A 26489-nucleotide genomic window follows, 5' to 3' on the forward strand; every position below is an offset into this window, starting at 1 on the left:
TACCAGTCCAATCCAAGTGAGAATCACTGGAACGTCGTAAAGACCTTCCTTAAGTATTTGAGAAATACTAAGGATCAATGGCTTATCTATGGAGAATCTGACTTTAAACTTGTGAGATTTGTAGACTCCAATTTTCAATCAGATCATGACGACAGCAAAAGCGTATCAGGATATATTTATATCCTGAATGGTGGAGCAATCTGCTGAAAAAATTTCAAGCAGTACACTGTGGCTGACTTTACTTGTGAGGCAGAATATATCGCGACATCCGATGTTGCGAAGGAAGCTATGTGGCTATGAAAGTTCATCAATGAACTTGAAGTAGCACCCTCCCTTGACGGCCCCATCTTGTTGTACTATGACAATATAGGTACTATTGCTCAAGCGAAGGAATCGAAGTCACATCAACAGACTAAGCACATTCTGCACCGCTACCACCTAGTCTGAGAGATCGTGGATCGAGGTGACATCGAACTTTAAAAGATCGACGGAAAGGAGAACCTGGCTGGCCCATTTATTAAAGCTCTCGATGTCAAGAAGTTTGAAGACTACAAATCAAAGATGGGTATACGATACTGCACAAATTGGCTTTAGTCCAAGTGAGAGTTATTGAGAATTGTATCCCAAAGCCAATGTCAGCCTGTTGATGGTTGTGCTTATCATTATAATTATATATGAATTGTTGGTGCAAAAATCTACTGGCGCCGGATGAGCTGGAGTTATGGAAGCCGCGGTCGCCACCGGAACCTGCAAAGAAAGTCTCAACCGGAGGTGGGGTTGCTCCGGCAAGACCCTCCGACGCTCAAGTCAGTTCTCTGCCTCAACAAGAATGGAGCGCTCGAATGGAGAATTTAGCAGAGTTTCAGGATCAGAAATGAGCTTACAGAATAACGTATCTGGTCCTCCTTTTATAGGTGTTGCCCAGCTATGCAACCCAAGAGGGGGGGGTGAATTGGGTTTCTAAAAATTTTAAGCCCAACAGATAATTTATGAAGAACAAAATAATGGCTTTAAATCAATATTAATTACCTAAAGCAGTATTGCAAGGATATAATAAAGAAATAAGATAAAGCAATAAAGCACACCACAAACACAAGGATTTATAGTGGTTCGGTGCTAACCTTGCACCTACATCCACTCCCCAAGATCCCACTTGGGAATTTCAATCCACTATCCTTTGTATTCAACCCGAATACAAAACGTCGGAAACTCCGACACTAGCTATCCCAAGCTAGAATACAAGACGTCGGAAACTCCGACCCTAGCTATCCCAAGCTAGAACACTTGTTTCCGGGTACAAGCAAACCCAAAACACTCCGATTTCAGGTTCGGATCAACCTTTCCTTGTTTTGGAAATCCTCCAAAAACAAGAGCAAAAACTCACAAAGAGTAAGAATATTTAGAGCACAGATGAATACAATAACAGCTCCTTAAATGAGCAAATATAACAATAAAAGCTTTACTCAAATGAAGAACCCCTTTTTCAGATTTTCTCAAGATGAATGAACGGTTGAACGTTTGAGAAGAGGTTGATTGTTGATTGAAGATCTCTTGAAAGCTTTGAACGATCTCTAGATCAAGGTTGAAAACAATCGACTTGAAAGATTCTCTCTTTGAATGCTCTTGCTTTTCTTTTTCACAAACTCTCTTGAATATTGTGGATCCTCTCTCTTCTTCTTGAATATTTCGTTGATCTCAGATTTAGGATCCTCTCTTCTCTTTTGATCTCACATTTGATCTCCCGATTTCCACACCTTTTCTTTGCAATTTGATCTGCTATTTAATCTGCAATTTCCTTTCACCATTTTAAGCATTTTATGGCATTAGTAGCAAGAGAAAATAATTTAGGCAGATAAAGAGCCGTTAGAGGATTTTTAGGAAGCATAAATGGCAATTAAAATGGGCAAAAAAATAGCCGTTGCTGACATTTCCCGTCGCAGGGGTCGACTCATGAGTCGACTCATGCATCAGGAGTCGACTCATGAGTCGACTTCTGTTGCAAAGACCAGAAACTTGGATTTCTGGATTTTTTGGCCCAAATTAGTAGAGGTCGACTCATGAGTCGACTCATGCCTTGTGGGTCGACTCATGAGTCGACTCACAGGTCGTGCCAAGCCAAAAATCCAGTGTGCCATGGGAATTTTTTGCGTGCCATTCAGCTCATAGTGCCATGAGTTGACTCATGAGTCGACTCATGCACTTCAAACCTTCATAACTTCAAAAATATAAGTCCAAACACAATAAAATTTTCACCAATAGATTTCAAATCATTTGTTCTACCAAATGGTACTATCAAATCAGGATTTTAGTGAAATTACGATTTTGCCCTTGAAGAGCATAAGGACTTTTTCAATTGTTTGTATCCCTTCAATCTGCTTTGTAATCATCAAAATCAATCTAGGAGCAACAATCTCCCCCTTTTTGATGATGACAAAACATATGAACAAAAATATTTATGTTAATACATTAATTTCAAAAGAATCCATTATGGGTGTATATGCTTGAAAAGAGTATGATTCTTTTGGCATGTAATATAAATGCAAAAATAGTTTGTCCATTTTCTTAAAGATTTGAAAAGGGTATTAGATCATTTTGAGTTCAAGATATTTCAGAGCAAGAGAAGATAAATAACTTTTTCTATGTATCAGAGCAAAAATAATTTTTACAATGATATCAGAAAAGATTTTATAATGTATCAGAGCAAGAAAATTTTTAATGTATCAGAGAAAATTTCATACAGTATCAGAGCAAATGTTATAATATTTTAGAGAAACCTTCACACTGTATCGGATCAAATGTTATCATGTATCAGATCAAGTTGAAAGAAATTGTAGGATGTATCAGAGTAAAACAAATTTCTTATTGATGTCTCAAGGTGAGTAAAATTTCAAAAGCAAGTTTGAATATCAGAGCATATATATAAAAAATACTTATTTGCATTGTACTCATGATTTTGCTTTTGATGGATTAAAGTTCTGTCTGATACCAAATTTCTCTGTCTGATACCAAATTTCGATACCAAAATTTCTCAAATTTTGTTTAATCTTTCAATCCTTGTTTTTGTCTAATTTCTCCAATATTTGTTTAATTTCTTCAATATTTGTTTTAATTTAATTTCTCCCCCTTTTTTCTCATAATTTAGGTTTTGCTTTTTGTCTAATTTTAATTTTTGTTTAATTTTAATTTCTCCCCCTTTTTGACATCATCAAACATAGTTAACTCTTTCTTTTCCTTTTCTGAAAATATTCTTTAATTTCTTCCTCTTTAGAGTTTTTCACAGATGTTTGCTCCCCCTTAATATAGCAATTATCAATAGCAAACAACAACAAGGAGAAGATAATATTTCAATAGATGTATCAGAGATTGAAATATAACCAAAATATAATCATTACAAAGATATAGGTAATGGATGATTTCATTAATATTGTAATTGTTTCAATACATAAAATTCAACCAGCTAAATGTCAATACATGGCCCCAAGGTATAGATCCTAGAACTAGATACTAACTCCTAGAACCTAGTAAAGATCAAGATAAGTCAATGATCAAGACAAATCATGGATCGGAGTCATCAGATATGGTATGAGAAGATGATGGATCAGAAGTGCATCCTCTACCCCGTCTGCCTCTGCCACGAGTAGGAGAACGAGATGAACTGGGAGGCTGAGAACGCTGAGATACTAGGGCTGATACCATGAGTCTGATAGAATCAAGTACGTTCAGTGCTCTGGAAATAGATTGAAGTAGAGCAGTGAACTGGGTGGTAGCATGCTCACTCGATCCTCTGATCTCTTTCCTCAGTAGCTCATATCCACCTTCTAATGCTCCTCTGAGCCTTCCAGCCTCTGCAGTGAGGTCTGTGACCTCAATGGTAGACTCCTGTGGCTGGGGATGGGCCAATGCAAGGACTTGCCCCTGCAAGTCAAGAACTCTGCCAGTAAGTCTCCAGACTGTATCCTCAAGCTGCTGTATCCTGACGGACTGATCTGAAATCATCTGAAATATAGTGAAATGTGGGGAGTAATGGTCTGATCAGAAGAAGTAGCTCCAGTGCAAAAGAAGTACTACTCCACTGGCTAGACAACAAAGAAGCCACACGCTGAGATATATGCTCGATCTGATCGTCAGCCAGTCTGAACTCTGAATGAGGTGCTCTGCTCTCTGGCTGATACACTGGTGTGGGCATCCTAGTAAACTCAGAAGGGCCAGCCTCAGTATCATGAATGAACTGGGTATCTGGTGAAGCTGCCCTGAAATCATGTACAGGAGAAGATGGACCTTCTTCTTCTACTCTGCCTTCAGTTCTGTCTTCAGCTCTTTCCTCAGCTCTCTCCTCAGTTCTTTCTTCAGAGCCCTTGATCCAACCACCAACAGTCTTTGTAATTCCCATTCGGTGTAGGCTGTGTTGGTTGAAAGTGTCCACATGTGAGAGCTTGGTAGGTGTCTCCCCCTCACAGCTAACTCCAAACCTCCTAAAAACTCTAGTAAGGGCCATACCATAAGGCAAGTGTGCCTTGGATCTGTTCAAAGTTTCTCTCATGGCCTCTATCATAAGTGTAGGGAGGTTTAGGGGGGTCTGAGTGATGATATGAAACATGACACATACATCTCTGCCAGATAGTAAGTCATGTCTACCACTCCTAGGAAAGAATAGTTTTGTCACAATCTGATGCAGGACCCTCATCTCAATGGACAGTAGCTTTGCTTCCAATTTGTTTAAACTTCCTGAAAAATCTTCTCCTAAGATAATTCTGATCCCTTCTTCTTTAATTGGGAGTTCCATATATGAGTATCCTTCACTAGGCAACTGAAGTATCTCTCCCAATATCCTAGAATCCAAACAGATGTCAATCTCCTTTACAGTTGAAGTCACAGACCCGTTTCCATAATTTAGGTTCTGGTAGAACTCTCTGACTAGATCAACATAGGTGACTTCCTTAAGAGAGCAATAAAGTTCCCATCCTTGATTTTTGATCTTGGTAGCAAAATAAAGCCTTCTTTCTCAAAGAACCGAAAATCTATATTTTTTCCGATTTCTACTTTTCTATCAGAAAGAAGATTTACACTGGGGCTTATGGAGGATTGAGAGGGACCTTGAGCAGGTACTGAAACTGGATTGAGAACAGTGGAAGACTGAGCATGCCTTTTCTTTCGGACAATTTCCTCAGGCTCTCGGATTGATTTCCTTCTTTGGGGAAGTTTCATCTTTGGAGCCATATCCAATAAGGTAGCAGACAAGAAGACTTGAATTCAGTGGAGGAGGGATCACAAAAGAGTAAAGAAGAATTTTGGTGGAGAAAAGAAGTGGATTTTGAATGAACGGTGAAGTTCTAGGGCACGTTCCACCCGCGCCTAACACTGCGAGAAAGCACAGAAAAATCCTTTTCAAGGAGGCGATTTTTGGTGGAGAGGAGGAGGGAGAATTGCCTCAGAATTGATCCTTGGATTTGGAGCAAAAAGAGTTGGAGAGGACGGCTTTCGGAAGGAAGACGACGAGAAGATGAGTCGTCTCATAAACAAGGTTTCCCGTTTTAAAAACAATGAACCCGATGGAAGTTGGTGGGATTTACAAGTTTGCCATTGAGTCGACTCATGGGGGTCGACTCATGAAGTTCAGAAAATCAGGAAAAATGCAAATAAATTCCAAAAAAATTCAAAATTTTGGGAGAAAAATTTTGCTCAATGATAAGTTTTTAGAGTGATAAAACTGAGCTTTTGGAACCAGGATAATTGTTGAAATTGAGCTCTAAGAATATTTGATAATAATTAAGAGAAGTTTAGGCAAATGGATCTAGAATTCCTAGATTTCTCCTAATTTCACAGAATCTATCCTCACTAAGGGCCTTTGTAAAGATATCGGCTAATTGATTTTCAGTGCAAACATATTCAAGAATTATATTTTTGTTTTGAACATGTTCTCTTATGAAATGATGTCTTATCTCAATATGTTTAGATCTTGAGTGTTGTATTGGATTTTTAGATAGATTTATAGCACTTGTATTATCACATTTTATTGGTGTTTCATTAAGTTTGATTCCAAAATCTTCGAGTTGTTGCTTAATCCACAAGATTTGAGCACAACAACTTCCGGCTGCAATGTATTCGGCCTCAGCCGTAGACAGTGCCACCGAATTTTGTTTCTTGCTAAACCATGAGATTAGGTTAACTCCAAGAAATTGGCAAGTTCCACTTGTGCTTTTTCTATCTAATTTACATCCAGCAAAATCAGCATCAGAATATCCTAACAAATTAATTTGTGAGTCCTTAGAGTACCATAACCCTATAGTTTGTGTACCATTTAAGTATCTAAGGATTCTTTTAACAGCATTCAAATGAGATTCCTTAGGATTAGATTGATATCTTGCACATAAGCAAACACTAAACATGATATCAGGCCTACTTGCAGTTAAATATAATAATGAGCCAATCATACCTCTATAGTATTTTAAGTCTACGCTTTTACCTTCATCATCCTTGTCAAGCTTACTTGAGGGACTCATTGGTGTGCCAATAGGTTTGCAGTTCTCCATTCCAAATCTTTTGAGTAGTTCCTTGGTGTACTGGCTTTGGGTGATGGAGATTCCCTCTTTTGATTGTTTGATTTGGAGTCCGAGAAAGAAAGTGAGTTCTCCCATCATGCTCATCTCGAACTCTCCCTGCATAAGCTTAGCAAAGTCTTGACAAAGGGATTCATTAGTAGACCCAAAAATTATGTCATCAACATAAATTTGTATAATTAGCATATCATTTTGGTTTCTTCTAATAAATAGGGTTGTGTTACATTGCCTCTTGAGAAACCATTATTTAGTAGAAATTTGCTTAGCCTTTCATACCATGCTCTAGGTGCTTGTTTTAGACCATATAAAGCTTTATTTAATCTAAAGACATGATTGGGAAAAGCATGATTTTCAAATCCAGGGGGTTGTTCTACATATACTTCTTCAGAAATATATCCATTTAAAAATGCACTTTTAACATCCATTTGAAATAGTTTGAATTTCATAAAGCAAGCATAGCAAGTAGAAGTCTAATGGCTTCTAATCTAGCAACAGGTGCAAAGGTTTCATCAAAATCAATTCCTTCTTCTTGATTATATCCCTTAGCAACCAGTCTTGCTTTATTTCTAATTACATTTCCATGCTCATCTAATTTTTTCTAAAGACCCATTTTGTGTCAATTATTGAATAATCTTTAGGTCTTTTCACTAAGGTCCAAACATTATTTCTTTCAAATTGACTGAGTTCTTCTTGCATAGCATTAATCCAGTTATGATCATTTTCAGCTTCTTCAAAAGTTTTAGGTTCAAGTTGAGATACAAAAGCACAATGATTAAGTACATCTCTAAGTGAAGAACGTGTTTTTACCCCATGCATAGGATCACCGATAATTAATTCCTTAGGGTGGTTGTGAACATACCTCCATTCCTTGGGTAAGTCATTTGTACCTTGAGGTTGTTCTTGAATTTCTTCACCTTTCTCATTTTGTTCATCTTCTTGATCCTTGTCTTCTGGAGTTGCTGAATCTTTCAGAGTGATCTCCTTCATACCTTCTATTAGTGGATCTGCATCATCAACACCCTCATTCTTCCTTGAAGGAGATCGTTAGATTCATCAAAGACAACATGTATGGACTCTTCAACTACTAAGGTTCTTTTGTTGAACACTCTAAATGCTTTACTAGTGGAGGAGTAACCTAGAAGGATTGCTTCATCTGATTTTGCATCAAATTTACCAAGTTTTTCTTTGCCATTATTTAATACAAAACATCGGCAACCAAAAACATGAAAATAGGCAATATTTGATTTTCTTCCTTTCCAAAGTTCATAGGGGGTTTTCTTTAAAAATTGTCTTATTAAAGCACGATTTAAAATGTAACATGCTGTGTTAATAGCTTCCGCCCAAAAATATTTTGGAAGGTTCTTTCACAGAGCATGGTACGGGCCATTTCTTCTAAGGTTCTATTTTTCCTTTCAACTACCCCATTCTGTTGGGGTGTCCTAGGAGCAGAGAAGTTGTGGCCAATTCCATTTTCATCACAAAAATTTTCAAAGTCATGATTTTCAAATTCTGTTCCATGATCACTTCTAATATTTTGAATTGAAAACCCTTTTTCATTAGTGACTTTTCGATGAAATTTCGTGAAAATTTGAAAAGTTTCATTTTTGTGAGCTAAAAAGAAAACCCAAGTAAAACGAGAGTAATCATCTATTATTACAAATCCATATCGTTTTCCTCCTAGACTAGTGGTTTTAGTTGGTCCAAATAAATCCATATGTAAGAGCTCTAAAGGTCTAGAAGTTGAAATAGTGTTTTTGGATTTAAATGATACTCTAGTTTGTTTACCTAATTGGCATGCATCACAAATTCTATCCTTTTCAAAATTCAATTTTGGCAAACCGAGAACTAAATCCTTTTTGATTAATTTTGAAAGAGAATGCATGCTGATATGTGCAAGTCTACGATGCCACAGCCAACTAGTCTCATTTATTTTAGCATTTAAGGAAACTAGGCATTGCATGTCTAATTTAGTTAAATCATTCAAGTCTACCATATAAACATTGCCATGCCTATGTCCTATAAATTTAATGCCATCGTTAATAGGACTCGTCACAATGCATACAGATGATTCAAAACTTACTTTATACCCTTTATCACAGAATTGACTAATGCTAAGTAAGTTATGCTTTAAACCTTTAACAAGTAAAACATTCTCAATGTATTTGGAGGGAGTGATACCAATGTTACCTATCCCGATGATCTTTCCTTTGCCATTATCTCCAAAGGTGACCATCCCTCCATCCTTAGTATCAAGCGTGATGAATTGTGATTCATCACCAGTCATGTGTCTCGAGCATCCGCTGTCAAGATACCATTTCCTGTTTCCTTCTTGGGATGCTAGACACACCTGCAAGCACAGATCAAGTTTCTGTCTTAAGTACCCAAGCTTTCTTGGGTCCTTTCAGGTTAGTCAGAATGGTTCCTTTTGGAACCCATATTTTCTTTGTGTTTGCATATTTGTTAATAAGACATGTGTATGATTTATGTCCTATTCTTCCACATTTAAAACAAGTAATATTTGTAGGCTTTTTGTTTGAATAATTTGCATAAATATCCTTCAAAAATTTTTGTTTCTTCAGGGGTTTGTAACCAAGTCCAGCCTTATCATATATAGCTTTCTGATTATCAAGGATCATATTTAGCTTGTTTGAACTTAAGGTGAACTTATCTACCATAGATTTCAGCCTGTTAATTTCATCCTTAAAGTTTTGATTTTCTTGAATCAATGTGAATTTTTCAATTGAAAGAATTTCAGCTTGTTTCACTAAGGACTGATTTTCCAATTTCAGCTCTTTGTTTTTCTTCCCTAGTTTTTTAATTCATCAATTGAATCATAGAAAGCTTCATGCAATTCTTCAAAGGTAAATTCACTAGTGGATTCAGAAGTTACCTCATTTTCATGTGCCATCAGGCACAGATTGGCTTGTTCGGTTGAGGTTTCCTCGTCGGAGCTTGAGTCATCACTCGCACTCCAGGTCGCCATCATTGCCTTCTTTTTGAATTTCTTTGGACCTTTCTTCAATTGAGGACATTCGGATCTGAAATGTCCTGGCTTCTTGCACTCATAGCATATAGGGGTTTGATCTTTCTCCTTTTCTATGCTTTGATCCCCTTTTGTAAATTTCTTTCTCATCCCCTGTTTCCTTTTTCTTAGAAACTTCTTGAATTTTCGGGTGATGAGAGCCATCTCCTCATCCTGATCTTTATCTTCAGAGTCATCTGTTTCATAATCAGGTGAAGTTGTGGATTTGAGAGCAATGGTTCTTTTCTTTTTGATTTCATCCTCTTGATGTTGCATCATGCTAAGTTCATGAGTCATCAAGGATCCAAGAAGCTCTTCTAGAGGTAGAGTGTTCAAGTCCTTTGCTTCTTGGATGGCAGTCACCTTGGCTTCCCAAGTTCTTGGCAGTGACCTGAGAATCTTCCTTACAAGTTCACTGTTAGTATAAGATTTGCCAAGACTCTTTAAACCATTGATTATATCAGTAAAACGAGTAAACATAGCAGTTATGGACTCATCATGCTCTATTTTGAATAATTCATATTTATGTACAAGCATGTTTATTTTAGACTCTTTTACTTGATTTGTTCCCTCATGGGTGACTTCTAACCTATTCCATATTTCTTTAGCAGATGCACAAGTAGAAATGCGATTAAATTCACTAGCATCTAGTGCACAATAAAGAACATTCATAGCTTTGGCATTTAATTATGCCAATTTCTTGTCAACCTCATCCCATTCTTTCTCGGGTTTGGTTGACTCCTCACCATCTATAATCTTGGTGGGTGTGTGAGGATCATTCACTATGATACTCCACATATCATAGTCGAGTGCTTGTATGAAAATCTTTATCCGAGCTTTCCAATAGGTGTAATTAGACCCATTGAAAAGTGGAGGTCGGTTTGTTGATTGCCCCTCAGCTAGAGAAGTTCCAACATGGGTTGCCATAGATCTTTGGCTCTTTGATTGTTAGATCAAAGAAGGGCTAGAGCACTGGCTCTGATACCACTTGTTGCCCAGCTATGCAACCCAAGAGGGGGGGGGGGTGAATTGGATTTCTAAAAATTTTAAGCCCAACAGATAATTTATGAAGAACAAAACAATGGCTTTAAATCAATATTAATTACCTAAAGCAGTATTGCAAGGATATAATAAAGAAATAAGATAAAGCAATAAAGCACACCACAAACACAAGGATTTATAGTGGTTCGGTGCTAACCTTGCACCTACATCCACTCCCCAAGATCCCACTTGGGAATTTCAATCCACTATCCTTTGTATTCAACCCGAATACAAAACGTCGGAAACTCCGACACTAGCTATCCCAAGCTAGAATACAAGACGTCGGAAACTCCGACCCTAGCTATCCCAAGCTAGAACACTTATTTCTCGGGTACAAGCAAACCCAAAACACTCCGATTTCAGGTTCGGATCAACATTTCCTTGTTTTGGAAATCCTCCAAAAATAAGAGCAAAAACTCACAAAGAGTAAGAATATTTAGAGCACAGATGAATACAATAACAGCTCCTTAAATGAGCAAATATAACAATAAAAGCTTTACTCAAATGAAGAACCCCTTTTTCAGATTTTCTCAAGATGAATGAACGGTTGAACGCTTGAGAAGAGGTTGATTGTTGATTGAAGATCTCTTGAAAGCTTTGAACGATCTCTAGATCAAGGTTGAAAACAATCGACTTGAAAGATTCTCTCTTTGAATGCTCTTGCTTTTCTTTTTCACAAACTCTCTTGAATATTGTGGATCCTCTCTCTTCTTCTTGAATATTTCGTTGATCTCAGATTTAGGATCCTCTCTTCTCTTTTGATCTCACGTTTGATCTCCCGATTTCCACACTTTTTCTTTGCAATTTGATCTCTATTTAATCTGCAATTTCCTTTCACCATTTTAAGCATTTTATGGCATTAGTAGCAAGAGAAAACAATTTAGGCAGATAAAGAGCCGTTAGAGGATTTTTAGGAAGTATAAATGGCAATTAAAATGGGCAAAAAAATAGCCGTTGCTGACATTTCCCGTCGCAGGGGTCGACTCATGAGTCGACTCATGCATCAGGAGTCGACTCATGAGTCGACTTCTGTTGCAAAGACCAGAAACTTGGATTTCTGGATTTTTTGGCCCAAATCAGCAGAGGTCGACTCATGAGTCGACTCATGCCTTGTGGGTCGACTCATTAGTCGACTCACAGGTCGTGCCAAGCCAAAAATCCAGTGTGCCATGGGAATTTTTTGCGTGCCATTCAGCTCATAGTGCCATGAGTTGACTCATGAGTCGACTCATGCACTTCAAACCTTCATAACTTCAAAAATATAAGTCCAAACACAATAAAATTTTCACCAATAGATTTCAAATCATTTGTTCTACCAAATGATACTATCAAATCATTTGTTCTACCAAATGATACTATCAAATTAGGATTTTAGTGAAATTATGATTTTGCCCTTGAAGAGCATAAGGACTTTTTCAATTGTTTGTATCCCTTCAATCTGCTTTGTAATCATCAAAATCAATCTAGGAGCAACAAAGATGAAACTAGAGAAAGAAGTTGAAAACTTAAGGCAATGCCTAACAAGGACTAAAATCGAGAGCTCGAAATCGGAAGAAGCTGGGCTTCCTTAGAGCTCCTTTCTTCTCTTTTTTTTTTCTCTGGTTGTTTCTCTTTTTGTTTTTGGCCTTCAGGGCTTTGTAATGTATACTTCATCAATGAAATAAAAATGAAGTTGTCTATTACCTTGTCCATTTTGGTATTGAGTTATCGTTTATCGAACTTCTTTTATCTTTCGTCCCGTTTGACATCGACGTTGTTTGAAGATTCCTGATCGTCGCTGTGCTGATTCGCCCTTTGGGATCGGAGATTTTCGACAAGGGTCTTCTTCCTCGTTGAGGTGAGGTCCCCTGAGTCTTAGCCTTCAAAGGCTTCGTAACGCACGCCTTACTAATGAAATGAAATAAAATTTTTCTCGTTACCTCATCTATTCTTGCTTTGAGTCATTGTTTACTAAGCTTCTTCTGTCTTTCATCCTGTTGGACATCGACGTTGTTTGAAGATCCCTGGTCGTCGCTGTGCTAATTCGCCCTTTGGGACCGAAGATTTTCGACAAGGGGCTTCTTCCTCGTTGAGACGAGATCCCGCGTGCCTTTGATGTAGTTCGTTTTTCACTTATCGCTGGCGTAGTTCATCATTTTTTCTTTTCATCTCTCCTTTTTCTTCTATGTTCGAGTGAGGGTCTTCCCTCTGTTCTTGATGGGGTCGTAAGAGTGTAGAGGGGCCGTTGAGGAGGCTTTCCTCCTTGTCCGATCTTGGTCGATCGGGCCTTTGTTCATGTCAGGATGAGGTTCTCCTCTTGTTCCCGATGGTCAGTTTCAGCTCATGTTAGGACAAGGTTCTTCTTCTGTTCCTGACAGGGTTGTGGGGGCACGCAAGGGCCGCTGCTAGGACCTCTCTCCTCATCCGATATTTAAGTAATCGGGCCTTCGACTTTGCTCATGTTAGGATGAGGTTCTCCTCCTATTCTTAACAAGGTTGTGGGGGCACATAAGGGCTGTTGCAAGGGCCTCTCCCCCCATCTGGTCTTTAAGAAATCGGGCCTTCGTCTTTGCTCATGTTAGGATGAGGTTCTCCTCCTGTTCCTAATAAGACTGTGAGGGCGCATAAGGGCCGTTGCAAGGGCCTCTCCCCCCATCCGGTCTTTAAGAAATCGGGCCTTCATCTTTGCTCATGTTAGGACGAGGTTCTCCTCCTGTTCCTAACAAGGCTGTGGGGGCACATAAGGGCCGTTGCAAGGGCCTCTCCCTCCATCCGGTCTTTAAGAAATCGGGCCTTCATCTTTGCTCATGTTAGGACGAGGTTCTCCTCCTGTTCCTAACAAGGCTGTGGGGGCACATAAGGGCCGTTGCAAGGGTCTCTCCCCCATCCGGCCTTTGAGAGACTGGGCCTTCGACTTTGCTCATGTTAGGATGAGGTTCTCCTCCTGTTCCTAATAAGACTGTGGAGGCACATAAGGGCTGTTGCAAGGGCCTTTCCCCCCATCTGGTCTTTAAGAAATCGGGCCTTCGTCTTTGCTCATGTTAGGATGAGGTTCTCCTCCTGTTTCTAACATGCTTAATTTCGTTTGTACGGGGGAGTTACTCTTTGTCGTTATAAGCTTATGTCAGAAGAAAAAATATGCGAATACGAAAGAAATTTTTATTTAGGATAAAGCTGTTGGTAATACATTCGTAGATTTCTCAAACCCTATAGCTGCGGAAGGTCTGCTCCCCATCGGGGTCCTCCTGAGATGGAGTTGATAATCCCAACCGGAGGCCGATCTTCAGGTTGCCCCTTCCTTCTTGGCGGCTCCGACTGCGGTAGGGCCCTAGGCCGGTCTTCCCTACCTTCAAGTCGGCATCGAATGAATCTGTCGAGCCGACCTCGCTTGATGAGCTCCTCGATTTCATCTCAGAGCTGAATGCATTCTTCCGTGTCGTGGTCGTGGTCACGGTGATAGAGGCAAAATTTGTTCAGGTTGCGCTTTCCAGGGTGCAAGCGCATCCTTTCTGGCCTTAGTAGCTGCTCCCTAACCTCCATCAGTACTTGAGTTTTCGATGTGTTGAGAGGGGTGTAACTGTGGAATCTTCAGGGGGAGAGTGTTGGAAAATATGTCCCAAAAAGCCAATCGTTAAGCTGTTGACGGTTGAGCAACCAAGTATTGTAATTGATTTGTTAATAAATAAAATATATTTGGCATCTTCATCATAAGCTTTCATCTTCTAATGAACTCTGTTGTTATGATGAAGTCCTTAGGACTATTTAAGTTCGATAAAGAGAGGATTTATCGATTAGTCCTTAAAACTGTTCACGATCAAATGATAGGCTGTTAATAAGGACAACAGCTTCTATCGAGCATAGGTCACTGTAGGCCATATAGGTTGGTTATCCTCTTAACCAAGGAGTGTGGAGACACTGGTATGACATACAGGTGAGATGTAAGGGTACATTATCATGGAACATGACCAACTCCAGAGTATTCTGCTGTCGAGAATGTCTCTGATGGGATATAGGTATAAGTGTCCCTTAGACTTGAGATCGCCTCAGTGACTTGCAAGCAACTCACTATGCTTTGGTACTGGACTAACTGAATTTCTAATTTAGGGATGGAAGGCTTCTGGGCACAGTCAAGTACTTGCAAAGTCAGAGTGTGATCGAGATGGGATTGGCCACTCCAAGAGTTGGAGAAGAATGAGTCGCTGTATTTCAATTTAACAAAATCTTGGCCAGGGTAATCCATCAGATAGATTTGATATTTTGAAATACAATGTGGATAACCTGATCAGAGTTGACAGTTGAACTCTGGGGTGTCCTATGATCATTTTGGTTAAGGGATGAATTATATGAAAACTATATCCGCATGGTTCTAAGGATGTTGTTCTACACATTCGACCTATCCGGTCGTCGGGTACCATTGCTAGATGGTCATTTCGATTGGTACAGAAATTTATTCCTGTGCTACCGGCTTAGGTTCGGATCTATGAGGTCACACACATTAGAGTTCATGATCCTATCGGATAGTTGATCAACGATTAAGAATCATTCTAGGGTTAAATGATCAATACGATTGACATTTAATCCAGTGCAAGTGTTGCAGGAGGATCGATTAGCAATTCGATTGCTAATTGGCTTAATTTGATTAAGCCAATGGCTGAGATTAAGTCTAATTAAATATAATTTAATTAGATTTGGTTGGGCTTGATTGGATCAAGTCCAATTGGTTTATTGGATAAGCTAAGTGCAAGGAAAAACTAGTCCTAGTTCAACTAAGACTTGGGTCAATCTAATTTCTAATTTGATTAGAAAATTAAATCAGATTTAAATCTAATTTAATCTGATTAAATTAGGTTTTAATTGGGTTAAGACCTATTTTAATTGGGTTGATCTAATTTTGGTTTGATTTGGTTTGGGAAACCAAATTAAAACAAGTCATAAGATAGAATCCTAGTAAGACTAGGATTCCACCTTGCACCACATAAGCCTTCTCCACACCCTCTCTCTCATTCAATGCCAATCTCCTCTTATTTTGTGTGATAAAAACCCTCTCCCAGGTCTCTCCTACGTTCACAAAAGGTCTCCTCTCTTCTTTCTTACATGGAAGGTGGTTTGGATCAAATCAAAAAGGAATAAGTTTGGATTTCGAATTCTATGAGATAGAGTTTTAGAAATCCAAAACTCTTTCAATTTTGCACCGAATTTAACTAAATTTTTTTTAGAATTTTTATAGCTTTTAGGGTACACATTGTGCACCCTTTGCTAATGATCCATGCATGAAATTAAGGAGGAGGTGCTCAAGAGTTGGGCGCCCCTTAACTTGCCATGTTTGGATAAGCCTTGACTAGGTATTTGACCTAGACAAGGACTCTATCATATCTCTCTATATAAAATGAGTTTCTTTATGAATTTTTGAAAAGATAGAGATTTGAGAGACCTTTGAGCCATCCAAAAATTAGAGAGAAATACCTTTGGGTCATGGAGATATAAAAGATACAAGTTAGGATGTCTAGAGAGAGAAACGAGAAGAAGAAGAGGGTCTTCTTCAGGGTTGTTTGTTTTCATATCTTTCCTCCCTCCATCTTGAGTTTCCTGAGAGTGTCTCAGATCTGAAACTTCTTCTTCTACTTTTCATCTTTGTAAGAGTCCAAATCAAGAAGAAGGAGATACCTGATCAACTATCAAAGAAGGATCAGCGCAGTACTAGCATACTGTGCTGATTTCCTGAAGCAGAACTTCTGATCGAGATTCGTGGGCTCGTGTGGATGACTCCTAGAGGCCGGACATGTGTGTGGCTTGCAACATCATCCTTAAGCCCGGATCAGTGAGGTTAGAATGTCTAACTTGCAAGGTAATAGATCTAATCTATTATTTAATACATACATTAGATGTAGTATAGAAACATGTTGATATGATCAACATGTAGTTCATGCTATATTTATATATTTTAATTTTTAATTTAATACTATGTAATAATCATGTAATAGGATCTTAGATCTAGGGATTCTCTAATTTTAGAAAATAAATTTTGATTTATTTTAGTCTTCCGCTGTATGATCTTGAAAAAGTTTCAAGATCTAACCCTGAAATCCTAGATCTGGTTCCTATAATTGGTATCAGAGCCAGATTCTTTATTACATGATTATTTATACATGCTTAGATTATTTCTTAGATTAGATCTAATTTATAATCTGATTATTAAATCTGAAATTAAAATTTTAGATCAATCACGAACTGCAAGGTTGTCCTGCTGTAAGGTTTACCCCTTACAGTGCAAAGGTTGTCCTAGTTTGTGTAGATCTATCTTTAATCATAAATTTATTAGATATGATCTGAATTAAATTTATGATTTATTAGATTTAAAAATATTTAAATCTAAAATAAAATCTCTTTATTAATAATTTTTGTGCAAAGAAATTGTTTAAAGTTGAAATTGTTTCAATTACATGAACCTGTTTAGATTAGATCTAAAGTAGTTTCATGTTTATTTCACTTGTATCTTGATTATGAATCAAACATACAATATGGTTGGTAGAATCATATTATAAAATTATTTTACAAATATAAAAATTATTTTTTGAAAAGCCGAACCCAACCCTCAGCCCAAAACTTAATTAAGAATTAAGAAGTTGTTTGATTAGGTTCTAGGATTGTGAATTAAGAACCTAAGACACAAACCATAACACATTGGGTTAATGGGTTAGTGAAATTAGGTCCATTAATTGGGTTAGACCTATGGTTAGATTGAAGATGGACTTAATTAGAGAATTGACTAAATCTAATCAATTATTGTCTTAGATTAGGTCAAGGATTCTCTAGATCAATTACAATAGTTGTAGTTGGTTAAGTCCATATCTTTAACGAGAACCAAATGGACTTGATTCTTGGCTAAGCGGTCTAGCACGAACTGTTAGGTTGATCTAATCGAAACTAATTAAACCAGTTGGTGTCTAAGGTAAACCAGACCGGTGGTTTTTAATTGGGAGCCCGCTTACCTGGCCATTTCTGATGATGTCTAAGGCAAGCTTTGGCAGACCCTCCCACTGATCGAACTTACCTGGCCTCTTGGTGAAATTATGTTTTGATTGGATCACTTGACTATTCGAGCTGACCCATGTTAGCTAGATAAATCAGTGTGATGATTTAGGTGCTCCTAGACCAGCCCTTTTAATGGTCTCCCTTAAGCTGACTTGGTGAAGCCAGTGGGAGGATCATGATAAGCTGGTTCATCTGACCTCATCCTCTATATTATTTAAATCCTCTAAAATTATTAGGTCCTTAAAATGACAAAGTTACGGAGATAACTGAGTCATAGCCTCCCATTAAGGTGTTTGATAATGAGTCCATTAACTCAATAATCATTGCAGACCCAAAGGCCTGGTGCTTGTTGACTAATGGAATTATCACTCATCATATGATGACTTGGAAGTGTCTCTCTAATGGTGGTTAGGTGAGCCAACCAAAGTTGGGCTTAATCATTCGTTGGTTAGATACACCAAGTATGATCATGTTAATGGTTGGACCTAACTGGATCCTTACAGTGGAGGCCAAAGCCTACTGATTAGGTTTCTGGGGCAAAATTAAAATTACTAAAAATTATTTAGAAAATAATTGGTTATGAACCTACCCTTAGATGTACATGGGTTGGCCAACCAAAGTTGGGCTTGTGTGCAGTCTAAGTGGATTCTAGTACCCATTAAGGAATTAGGGTAATTCCTCGAATTGGAGGTAGAGGCTACCAATTCGAATAAAATAGTGGGAGAAACCTTTTGATTAAAGTCTAAATCTTTAGGTTTAATGAATCAATTACTAATTAGGTTATGGTTCTCCTTTGTGCAAATATGGCCACTTCCCTATCGCTCCGATCATTGTTGGACAATGATAAGTTGGTGGGACCCAACTTCGGTAGCTGGTATCGAAAGTTGAAGATAGTCCTGCACATGAACGGATCCTATATGTGATAATGGATCCTGCACCTGAGGAGCCACTGTCAATGCACGTGGAACAGTCAGAGCACTTACCAGAAGTGGCTCAATGACCGGACCATGGTGCGCTGTATCATGCTGGCTGCATGAGCGACGAGTTCAGTCACAGATTCGAGATGGCTCAGACAAAGGACATGCTTCAAGTATTGGATGATGCCTTTGGCACACCCGATGACGTGGAGAGGCACAAGACTAGTTGTGCCATCTTCAACGCCAAAATACGGGATGGTGCCTCTATCACTGATCATGTATTGTACATGATCGAGCTGATGGAACGATTGAGCAAGCTCGATTTTTTCTTGCATGAGCAGCTTGGGAAAGATGCAATACTGAACTCGCTGCCCAAGTCTTATCTCCCATTCCTCACTCATTATAAAATGACAAAGCCTGAAGTAAACTACCAGGGTTACTAGGGTTGCTTCAGAACTTTGGAAAGGATCACCAACTCCTCTAGGAGTTGGTGAACTTAGTGGGAGGTTCGTCTTCTGGTTCTCGACCCTTTAAGAAAGGGAAGAAGAACAAGAAGAAGAAAGTGAAGAAGGTGCAAGTTCAGGCTGGACATCAGTACAGAGCCAGACCAAAAAGATCAAGCCTGATAAGAGTCTATTCTACTGGCAAGCACCCTAGATTAGATAGTGTGTCAGATATCTACTTATGGCATTGGAGGCTAGGTCATATAAACAAGAACAGAATAAACAGGTTGACTCAAGAGGAATCCTCGAAGTCTGTGATTGTGAATCACTTCCAACCTGTGAGTCCTGTCTTCTTGGTAAAAGACCAAGTCACCTTTTACTAGAAAAGGTGAGAGAGCTACTGAGCTCTTGGGCCTAGTACATACTGATGTTTGCAGGCCCATGAGCACAAGTGCTAGAGATGGATATTTCTACTTCATAACTTTCACAGATGATCTATCTCGATATGGATATGTCTATCTGATGAAACATAAGTCGGATTCATTTGAAATGTTCAAACGATTTCGAAGTGAAGTAAAAAATAAACTGGAAAGAGTATTAAAACTCTTCGATCTAATCGAGGAGGAGAATACCTTTCTAGTGAGTTTCTCACATATCTAGGAGAGAATGGGATTCTCTCCCAATGGACTCCTCCAAGAACACCACAGCATAATGGTGTGTCTGAAAGGAGGAATCAGACTCTGTTAGACATGGTCGATCCATGATGGGTTTTGCTAGCTTGCCGATATCCTTCTGGGGATATGCACTCGAATCGATCTGTTATCTGTTAAATAGGGTTCCAAGTAAGTCTGTAATTAAACTCCATATGAGATATGGACGGGACGTAAGCCAGCACTTTCACACCTTAGGGTCTGGGGGTGCCCGCCTATGTCAAACGATTAGTCACAGACAAACTTGGACCTAGGTCTGACAAATACTCATTCATAGGGTACCCCAAAGAGATAAAAGATATTTTTTCTACCATGCTGATGAACAAAAGGTGTTCGTCAGCCTTAAGGCAATCTTTTTAGAAAAGGAGTTCCTTGGTGAAGGAACCGTGCCTCTAAGGTTGAACTTGATGAAGTTCAACAGTAGAAGGACAGACACCAATAGCTGAACCTGAGTCGGATATGATTAGATTAGATTCGGAGCCCAATATACCTGCACCATTAAGGCGATCCGAAGAGTACCACATCAGTCGGACAGATACTACTGTTTCTTGGTCCAGGATGGTGATCCCATCGAATTGATGAGAATAATGAGGATCGATCACCTATATGGATGCAATGCAGAGACCTGATTCGAGAAATGGCTTGAAGCCATGAAATCCAAATGGAGTCCATGAAGGTCAACGATGTATGGACATTGGTTGACCCACCTGAAGGGGTTAAACCCATTGGGTGTAAATGGGTCTCAAAAGGAAGAGGGGCGCAGACGGAAAGGTGGAGACCTATAAAGCCCGTCTGGTCGCCAAGGGTATCGTCAATGTTATGGTATTGACTATGACGAGATTTTTCCCTGTGGCAATGCTCAAATCCATTCGGATAATCTTGCAATAGCTACCCATCTGGATTATGGATCTGGCAGATGGATGTAAAGATAGCTTTTCTGAATGGAGAGCTGACTGAAGAGGTGTATATGATACAACCTGAGGGGTTTACATCCATAGATGAGTTAAGGTGTGCAAGCTTCAGAGATCCATTTATGGATTGAAGCAAGCTTCTCGGAGTTGGAACATGCATTTTGATAAGGTGATCAAAAGTATGGCTTCATTAAGAATGGAGAAGAGCCCTGCATCTATAAATGGGCAAATGGTCCAGTTGTGGTATTCCTTGTCTTGTATGTGGATGACATTCTCTTAATCGAGAATGACATCCCCGCACTACAGGGAATAAAAGTTTGTTGTCATCACAGTTCTCCATGAAGGACTTGGGTGAAGCATCCTACATCCTATGGATGGAAATCTAAAAGGATGCTTGGGTTATCCCAGTCCATGTACATAGAACTATGCTGAAGAGGTTCAGCATGGAGAATTCAAGAAGGGCTATCTATCGATAGGCCAAGGAATTTCTCTCTCTAAGAAGGATTGTCCGACAACTCCTGAAGAGAGAGAGTGTATGAGTAGAGTCCCATATACTTCAGCCGTGGGATCTATCATGTATGCCATGACATGTACAAGACAGATGTGGCATACTCACTAGGAGTAGTGAGTAGATACCAATCTATCCTGGAGAAAATCACTGGAAAGTGGTTAAAGCCATCCTTAAGTATTTAGAAATACTAGGACCAATGGTTGGTTTATGGTGAGTCAGATATGAAACTTGTGGGGTTCACAGACTCCAGCTTTCAATCTGACCATGATGACAGCAGAAGTGTGTCGGGTTATATCTTTACTCTGAATGGTAGAGCTATCTACTGGAAGAGTTCCAAGAGCATACTGTGGCAGACTCTGTTTGTGAAGTGGAGTACATCGCAGCATCGGATGCCGCGAAGGAAGCTGTGTGGCTGAGAAATTCATCAACGAGCTCGGAGTAGCACCCTCCTCGATGGTCCGATCCTGCTCTACTGCGACAGCACTGGTGCCATAGCTCAGGAGAAGGAACCCAAAGCACATCAGGGACGAAGCACATCTTGTGCCGCTTCCACCTGGTCGAGAGATCATGGATCGAGGTGACGTCGACCTTCAGAAGATCGATGGAAAGGAGAACCTGGCAACCCCTTCACTAAAGCCCTGGGATAAAGGAGTTCAACAACCACAAGTCAAAGATGGGTATTAGATACTATGCCGAGTGGCTTTAGGACAAGTGGGAGTTGTTGGGAAATGTGTCCCAAAAAGCCAATCGTCAAGCTGTTGACGGTTGAGCAACCAAGTATTGTAATTGATTTGTTAATAAATAAAATATATTTGGCATCTTCATCATAAGCTTTCATCTTCTAATGAACTCCGTTGTTATGATGAAGTCCTTGGACTATTTAAGTTCGATAAAGAGAGATTTATCGATTAGTCCTTAAAACTGTTCATGACCAAATGATAGGCTGTTAATAAGGACGACAGCTTCTATCGAGCATAGGTCGCTGTAGGCCATATGGGTTGGTTGTCCTCTTAACCAAGGAGTGTGGAGACACTGGTATGGCATACAAGTGAGATGTAAGGGTACATCATCATTGAACATGACCAACTCCAGAGTATTCTGCTATCGAGAATATCTCTGATGGGATATAGGTATAAGTATCCCTTAGACTTGAGATCGCCTCAGTGACTTGCAAGCAACTCACTGTGCTTTGGTACTGAACTAACTAAATTTTTAATTCAGGGTGGAAGGATTCTGGGCACAGTCAAGTACTTACGAAGTCAGAGTGTGATTGAGATGGGATTGACCACCCAAGAGTTAGAGAAGAATGAGTCGCTGTATTTCAATTTAGCAAAACCTTGGCCAGGGTAATCCATCAGATGGATTTGATATTTTGAAATACAATGTGGACAACCTGATAGAGTTGACAGTGGAACTCTGGGGTGTCCTGTGATCATTTGGTCAAGGGGATGAATTATATGAAAACTATATCCGCATGGGTTCTAAGGATGTTGTTCTACACATTCGACCTATCCGATCATCGGGTACCATTGCTAGATGGTCACTTCGATTGGTACAGAAATTTATTCCTGTGCTACCGGCTTAGGTTCGACTATGAGGTCACACACATTAGAGTTCATGATCCGATCGAATGGTTGATCAACGATTAAGAATCGTTCTAGGGTTAAATGATCAATACGATTAACATTTAACCCAGTGCAAGTGTTGCAGGAGGATCGATTAGCAATTCAATTACTAATTGGCTTAATTTGATTAAGCCAATGGGCTAGATTAAGTCTAATTAAATATAATTTAATTAGATTTAGTTTGACTTGATTGGATCAAGTCCAATTGATTTATTGGATAAGCCAAGTGCAAGAAAAAACTAGTCCTAGTTCAACTAGGACTTGGTCAATCTAATTTCTAATTTGATTAGAAAATTAAATCAGATTTAAATCTAATTTAATCTGATTAAATTAGTTTTAATTGATTAAGACCTATTTTAATTGGTTGATCTAATTTTGATTTGATTTGGTTTGGGAAACCAAATTAAAACAAGTCATAAGATAGAATCCTAGTAAGACTAGGATTCCACGTTGCACCACATAAGCCTTCCCCACGCCCTCTCTCTCATTCAACGCCAATCTCCTCTTATTTTGTGCGACAAAAGTCCTCTCCCAGGTCTCTCCCACATTCACAAAAGGTCTCCTCTCTTCTTTCTTACATGGAAGGTGGTTTGGATCAAATCAAAAAGGAATAAGTTTGGATTTCGAATTCTATGAGATAGAGTTTTAGAAATCCAAAACTCTTTCAATTTTGCACCAAATTTATCTAAATTTTTTTTTAATTTTTGTGGCTTTTAGGATACATATTGTGCACCATTTTATGATATCCATGCACAAAATTAAGGAGGAGGTGCTCAAGAGTTGGGCGCCCCTTAACTTGCCATGTTTGGATAAGCCTTGACTAGGTATTTGACCTAGACAAGGACTCCATCATATCTCTCTGTATAAAATGAGTTTCTTCATAAAATTTTTAAAAAGATATAGATTTTAGAGACCTTTGAGCCATCCAAAAATCAAGGAGAAAGACCTTTGGGTCATGGAGATATAAAAGACATAAGTTAGGGTGTCTAGAGAGAGAAACGAGAGGAAGAAGAGGGTCTTCTTCTAGGGTTGTTTGTTTTCATATCTTTCCTCCCTCCATCTTGAGTTTCTTAGAGCATCTCAAATTTGAAACTTCTCCTTCTATTTCCATCTTTGGAAGAGTCCAAATCAAGAAGGAGGCACCTGATCAACCATCAAAGAAGGATCAGCATAGTACTAGCATACTGTGCTGATTTCTGAAGCAGGACTTCTGATCGAGATTCGTGGGCTCATGTGGATTACTCCTAGAGGCGACATGTGTGCAGCTTGCAACATCATCCTTAAGCCCGGATCAGTGAGGTTAGAACGTCTAACTTGCAAGGTAATAGATCTGATCTATATTTAATACATACATTAGATGTAGTATAGAAACATGTTGATATGATCAACATGTAGTTCATGCTATATTTATATATTTTAATTTTTGATTTAATGCTATGTAATAATAATTAATAGGATCTTAGATCTAGGATTCTCGATTTTAAAAATAAATTTTGATTTATTTTAGTCTTCCGCTGTATGATCTTGAAAAAGTTTCAAGATCTAACCCTGAAACCTAGATCTAGTTCCTACAGAGAGCTCCATCAAACTTTACGGTCCGGACTTCTCTGCTTACGAGCTCGGGGAGGAGTCTGAACACACCTATGTTCGAGAGGAGTTCGAGAACATGGTTGAGCTTCGCTCGGCCCTTTTTCAACTGCGGACTTGCTTGAGTCTCCCCCTGCCGCTCCTTCGCGGTCTCCTTGTCCTTCATCTTGAAGCTTTTCTGCTCGGCATATCCTTCGGCCGAGCCAGCAAATCAGCAAAGTCCCTAGGATACTTCTTTTTAGGGAAAAAAAAGATCGTTCTTCTGAAGATCGCCCTTCAGGGCAGCCATCACGACCGATTGGTCCAAGTTCCAGACCTCCAACGTGCGATGTTAAACAGTTGACGTAAGCTCGGATGGATTCTTCCTCCCTTTGCTTGATGTTGATGAGGGACTCCGAGCCTCTCTGGGGACGTTGGCTGCTAACAAAATGAGCCCAAACTGGTGGCTCATCTAGTAAAGGAGAAGATGGTATCCGCTTCAACGTTGAGTACCAGTTCCTTGCTTCTCCTTCAGAGTGGATGGGAAAGCTCGCATAGGATGGCATCTGGCGTGCCATGGGCAGCATCATTATCCAGAAGGCCTCCAAGTGGTCAACCAATTTGAGGTTCCGTCGTAGCTTTCGAATTGGGGGAGCTTGAAGTTTGGGGGATCGGTTCCTACATGATCATTTGAGAGAAAGGAGGGTCAGTGCAGATATCCCACCATAAGTAGGGGAGCGTGGCGGAGCTCTTCGATCCGCCAGTTCATCTCCTGGAGCCTTCGATCCAGGAGGTCCTCTTGACTACGAGTCTCGAGGGTCTTCTGATAGAGTGGAGTAGGGATCCTCCAGGAGTGGAATCATGATCAGACCGAGGGCTCTCCACCCTTGGATTCCCCTTTCGGGAAGACAGGATGACTGGCCCAAGTGGCCCGCCACACTGCCAGATCTTGGAGCTCCGGCGATGCCCTTTCCAACCGCACTGACACCTGCAGCTGTTGCTGCTGTTGCTGCATGGCCTGCACTGCTTCAGTGAGGCTCTGACCTGCTGAACCAGCAGGTCATCTGCTCCATACCGACCGTCGTTGCTGGAGGAGGGGGAGGAGCCTAAAAAATGGAGGTAAGGTCGGAGCCTGAGATCTGGCCGTGAGGTCGTGGATCGCTTGGTAGATGCCTTTCGGGGAGGCATAGGTGAAGATCTAGTAGGGGAAGGAGAGGAGGATGTCAGAGAAGATGACTGGAGGTGATCCTGTTGAGACTCCTTCAAGAACAAGGGTACTGCGAAGACACAGGCCCCTTCCTCTAGTACCAATTCTGTTGGTGCAAATTCCACCGAAGCTGGAGTCAGGATGATCGTGGCCTCGTCGGAACCTGCAAGAAAGTCTAAACCGGAGTTGGAGGTGTTCCAGAAGACCTCCGACGCTCAAGTCAGTACTCTGCTTCAACAAAATGGAGTACTCGAGTGAAAATTTTAGCAGAGTTTTGAGATAGAGTTTTTGGAGCTTAGAGAAGAACGTATCTGGAGGTCCCTTTTTATAGGCGAGTGCGTAACTAATTGACAGGACATCTGTAACCGCCTGGTAGTGGGCTGTTCAGAGCCACTCAGAGTTTGTTACGGAGAGTAGTGGCGTCAGGGTCATTCAGAGCCACGTGAGTTTGTTACGGAGAGTAGAGTGGTGCCCGTTGTCGGACTTGCCAGAGAGTAGTGGAGCCACGTGGAATCATTGCAGAGAGTGGGCAGGGTAGTGGCCATTGTCATGACTTGCCAGAGAGTTTGGATCTGTCGACTGGAGCTCGGCTGGAACATCTGATGGAGCGGGATGGCTTCTATCCTGTCGATCTGGAGAAGCTCGGATGTCTCCGAGGCTGCTAACGAGTCTACTATTGTCGGATATCTTAGGTGCTGATACTACAGGTGGGAGTCATTGCTGTAGAAGCTCGGATGGAGGCTTTCGTTGGTGAAGCCCGGTAGGAATCTGATTGCTAGAGAAGTCCGTCTGAGATTTGCCTGGTGTGGAAGCTCGTTGAAGATTATCCATTGAAGAAGTCCAGTTTCATGAGAACTTGGCGGAAGGTCGGCCGTGGTGGACTTCGGATGGCATTGGGAGGCTCGTCTGCTGGAGGAGCCTGAGGGATCCGGAGGCGATCGGTCGTTATAGAAATCCACTGCTGGAGC

The sequence above is a fragment of the Elaeis guineensis genome, chromosome 3 (assembly GCF_000442705.2).
Source record: "Elaeis guineensis isolate ETL-2024a chromosome 3, EG11, whole genome shotgun sequence".
In the NCBI taxonomy this organism is placed as follows: domain Eukaryota; kingdom Viridiplantae; phylum Streptophyta; class Magnoliopsida; order Arecales; family Arecaceae; genus Elaeis; species Elaeis guineensis.